This window comes from Megachile rotundata, chromosome 7, assembly GCF_050947335.1.
Source record: "Megachile rotundata isolate GNS110a chromosome 7, iyMegRotu1, whole genome shotgun sequence".
NCBI classification, from domain to species: Eukaryota; Metazoa; Arthropoda; class Insecta; order Hymenoptera; family Megachilidae; genus Megachile; species Megachile rotundata.
Genome location: NC_134989.1, coordinates 3,013,238 through 3,018,531, shown reverse-complemented (window position 1 = coordinate 3,018,531; position 5,294 = coordinate 3,013,238). Strand labels below are relative to the sequence as shown.

Sequence of the window (5,294 nt, the reverse complement as noted above, 5' to 3'; positions counted from 1 at the left end):
GCAACTTCTCCAGAAATCCCAGTGTGTTGGATTCTTTTTCCACACGTTCCGACGTACGGTGTCGTTCAATTGGAATGGGAAAACAGGTTACGAGAAACTAGGAACATAACAGGGCGCAGGACGCGTTGATAGGTCGCGACAGTTGAAGGGTGTCGCTTGACGCTTGTAACACATCGTTTATCTTACACTCTATATACTCCTTAAGATCGCGTAAACTGTCTCGTCCTCTCCCTTTTTTTAAACTTATTGCACTTTCTCTGGAAAAGAAATGGTGCTCGAGTTGGATGCGATCCCTCGATTCTTTGTGTTCCTAGCGGGATAAGGTTTCGAATAATATGCGGTTTACATCGACTCAAATATAACTTATTTCTCAGCGCGTTGATTACCATTCACAGTAAAAAAAGTAAAACATCATTTTAGTATGTTCGATTTAATTTCACTGTAAATTTAACTGGCTTAACTTGGGTCAATTTTATTCCGTTCTTTTCAACTTTATCCTTTTCTGTACATAGTTATTTAATATTCAACTCTTAATCTGACATTCACTTGCGAAACTTTCAAGAAAGAATAGTAAACCGCTGTTTCGTTCAGTTCAGCTTTGTACCATTCTTACTTTTATCGTAACCTCGGTTATGAGTATATCATAACAGACTGAAATGAAAATTAAACCTGATAAAAAAATGAAGCAATTTGAAATCAGAACTAAACTTTGAATATTTTTGAGAAAATATATGTCTATATGCTTTTCAAAAAATTCATTGATTTAGACAGAAAAATTCTATCTAGAACAAGACTGAAAAACTTGAAATTCAGTGAATATTGCGCAGAACGTAAAGATAAACTATGACATCAATTTATTAAACAGTGCTCATTACACTTTTATTCATGTTCACAAGTCTATTGCTGATAGGTATAATGATTGTTCTACATTTGTATATGCAAGTAATTTGTAGTTTATTTAATGGAAATTATGTGCTGAAATCATCATAAATAATAATTATAAGAGTAGTTGTGTTTAGATACGTATTGATATGAACAGTAGAAAATAAAAAATATATAGTTTGGAATATATCAGATCAGATTAGGTTTTCAACGTTCAATCTGATGTTTATAATGTATTACGGAATTAAACAGGTTTTGTAAATTCTAATCTTGCACTGCAAAAAGAGATAAATTCAGACATCAAAGTGCAAAATCTGGTTTTAATTTTTCAACTCGGAATGGTGGTCACTAATAATTAACATAGTAATAATATTAATGAATAATGCTTAATAATTTTATAATAATAATACAGGAAAGGTCAATTTTGAATAGTGCATAACATAATGTGAGATATTAATCTAGGATTTTGAAAGTTAGCTTACTGTATTTTAAATTGATAATTAGAATTTTAATATATGCTTTACCGCCAATGTTCATTTATACTGTGGCAATTAACGTGTTAAATTTTATTTAAATACATCAAACTTATTGTTAGGTTTTAAATAACGCGAAAAATGTTTCTGAAGTGAAGGTATCGTGAAATCATCTTATCTTTTATGAAAATGTGAACTAACTTCTTTTGTCTCATTATGTTTTTGATAGAATAGAATTAACACCATAATAATAGCTTTATTTAAAATATTGTTTTTGATGAGCGGGTATAGTTTAAAAATACGAATGGTTCATTTTTCAATTAAAATTTCAACTTTGCTATTTATACTATTGGTATAATAGAAATATTCCAAATTGTTGTGTTTATTAGTTTTTTTAATCATCGCACAATATCGGGACCATTGTGAACCAAATATTCGAAATGTGCAAAAGATTTCTAGGATTAAAATTAAGCATTCAAATGATTAAACTGAATATTTCCTTATGAGACACTTACGATGAAAGTAGGGTGAGCTTCTTTTTTAAGAAAATTGAATTTCCTATATCTTTTAAGCTTGTGTGTTTCATGTAAGTGATAAGTATATTAAATCAAATTTCTCTTAAAAACATAATTGTTGCACTTCCATTATAAATTGTTCATGTATTCAAAAAGTAATATTAAATGAAATATTTTAATAGTTAGCAGACATATATGAATAACGCTTAATTTTCATACGAATCTATCACTTATGTTATTAAGAGTTTGTTCCATTTTCTAACTGAAATTGTACTCCAATACGATTTAACGGTTTGAAATTATTAATAATACACACGACACAATTGTGAAAATATTTCAGAAGACTTGTTTAAAACAATATAAAAGTTTAGGGCAGTTCAAAATTTAGAAATTCTTAAAGATTTGGAAATTAAAATTTAATTACTATACTTAATTTTTAATGTCTCATTGTTTAATATTTCTTATTTTACGTTGTGTTTCAACGTATTAAACATTTTTATCCTGTTTAATTAAAAATATAAACAATTGAGAATACCATTAAAAATCAACCGTTCTTTTATCTGTTCAAATGCTTGTTTATAGTGCATTGAATAATAATGTTATAATTTAATAAACAAAGTACTATGAACATTATATTTGTTCTCATTAATGTTAATAGTAACATTACGTTGGAACAATATGACATCATTTTATAACATAATTAAAATTTATTCCACTGTATTTCGTGTTATTTAGAACATAATTAACTGCCACAGTAGATATAGCTGTTTCAAATATGAAACGCAGTAATCTAAATTATGAACGCATTGATCGCTACAATAGAAATAGCTACAACCAGACTTGTTACGGTGTAATCTAGATTATTTATGATAGTAACGATGTTAATGATATACACGATTAATTTTCAAATATAATTATTTTCTTCGCATTCACTACAGATGATTATGTACATTCGGTGAATACATAAAATATACTTAAAAATCCAGAAACTTTTATATTTTATAATTTTTATATTCAGTTTTCAAATTTTTCTATTTTTAAATTTAGTTTTCAAATTTTTCTATTTTTACATTAAAGTTTTCCAATATTCCAATTCAGAAATTTTTAAACTCCCACATTCAGTAATTTTGAAATTATCAAATTAAAAACGTAGGAATGTTCAAACTTAAATATTTTATTATGTTTTTTGTCGAAAACGCCTACGTTAAACTTGAGTGTATAATGCACGTTCATTACTGTATTATTGATTCACTCAATCGGTATTATAATTACAGTTTAATGTGATTACATTACATGTATCTGACGAGAAATATGAAAAATTTACCAAAACTTAGGTGAAAAGTCAAGTAATTAATTTAAAAATATTTTATAAGGAAGTAACTTTTTAGATATTACAGTTAGTATTTCAACTGTGTACACATTATAAACTAATACGCTGAATTGTACCGGTAAATTGTTGTATAGTTTCTTCCAGTTGAAGAAGATATACTTGTCACGGTCTGCTAGTAAATCTGTATGAAAAACGTGCAACAGCTGGCAAACGAATATAACATGCTTGCTGGATTCATTTATTACCCTTAGACGCATGGCAACATGCCAACTTCTTTTTGCTCTTCTTCAAATGCAAGATCAAGGACTGACGGTACTCGAGGTAAAAATTTTATTGCATAGAATGCCAGAAATTGCGCCATGTAATTTAAGTCTTTGAAGATTTATAAAAACATTTATTTCCGCTTGTAATTTGACTACTTCAATTAAGTATATTAATATAACTTAAGAATTTAACTGTTAAAATCTATTACACTTGTCAGTAGAAATTTAGAATTTCTACTACTTATTATTGTTATTATTACTATTAAAATAATGCTGCTTAATTTGAAGACCTCCTCCATATGAGACCCCAGGTTATTTGGATTACAGAGATTTTGAAGTTGTATGAATAATGTCTAATTATATAATTAATCGTGCGTATCTATATTCAATGCACAGATTGATTTTGAAATTTATTAAACAATTATACGATTTTGAGCAATCACATATTTGTGAAATACCTTGCAGAAAATTTTTGAAGTGGTTTAATTAAATAACAAATATCTTAACAATGCTAAAAATATTTGGTGTCCGATACGTACTAGTTTTAATGAAACTTTGCACAGTTGTTCATTTTCTTTCCAAACATTTTTATTGCAATGTATAGTAAATTGTCAAAGCACACATGTTTTATTTTTAAAAGGTGTATCGAATATGAATTAAAATAATCTACATCGGAAGCTCGAATTTTTTAAAGAAATGGTTCGCATATTAGACAACTGTACTCTACCATATTGCAATTGCTGTTGGGATTCTCGCTAAGGACTTGTGTATTTGTGGAAAATTAAATTAACTAATTTAGATAGCTTTTATTTCCGATTTATCATAGCAGTATGTGGTTAGAATTCAAACGCTGACGAGGGGATCTCACCAGATGTTACACAATCATTTACGAAACTTTGTCACGTTATAGAGAATATCTAACTGAACATATGAAGGGCAAATTAATTGTTTAAAAGATATTAATTTAATAAATGGGTAATTCTTTAAAAGAGATTAAAGGAAGTTATTTTTAAATTCTGAAGTATTTAACTTAACACGTAAAAACCATTAGCTGCGCTTGACATGGTGAAGGTTAAACGCTTGACTGAATTCGAAAGACCTATGCTTCAAATAACAGTTACCTATTTTCTTTTCATTTAAATATTTATTTACATGAAGGTACCATTATTAAAGTTGCAGACAATTATGCTATAACGGCCGTTATTATTAATAATTTATTAATTATGCATTTATTATAATTTATTATAATGTTCAAATTATCTTTATTAGTCATTACGTATATTATTATCGTATATTATAATCATGCCTAATTATGCATACTATGCATAAGATACGTATTCGATACATTTCGTTTATAACCGTAGCGGCACGTGGCTCGCAACGGTGGTAGAAAATATCATTGACGACTTACAGATGTTTGGGTATAAGCAATTAAACCTATCCTGAAGTCTGGAAGTTGGCGAAATTATTTTACACTTTTTACATGTGCGTAGCTGAATAGGCTACCCTACTATAAACGTTACCAGTCATGTTCCTTTATGGTCTGTTCGGCTGCATAGTCAGCGCGGCGTGGAAAGTCTTTTACGGTAGGGGCCGTCTACAGTCTATACTATGCTAGTAAGTGGTGCTAGTAGGTAGTCGAATTTTTACGTTTCTGTACCAGGTCTGCCATTGAAAGGAAATGACAAAAAGAAAAGAAACCATTTTTTCCCAAATTTTTACATCCCTAAATCCCTACATTTTCAAATTTTTATATCCCTAGAACTGTAAATTTCCAAATAGCTAAATTCCCTAATTCCTAAATCCTAAAATTCCTACATTCTTCAATTTA

At 28.6% G+C, this 5,294-nt stretch overlaps 1 protein-coding gene across 5 annotated transcripts in view; it reads left to right on the top strand.

The window, feature by feature from the left end:
- The window catches only part of LOC100878472 (uncharacterized), a 422,291-nt gene that overhangs the window by 152,824 nt on the left and 264,173 nt on the right, over positions 1 to 5,294 (top strand). The gene's annotated exons all lie outside the window — the stretch shown is intronic.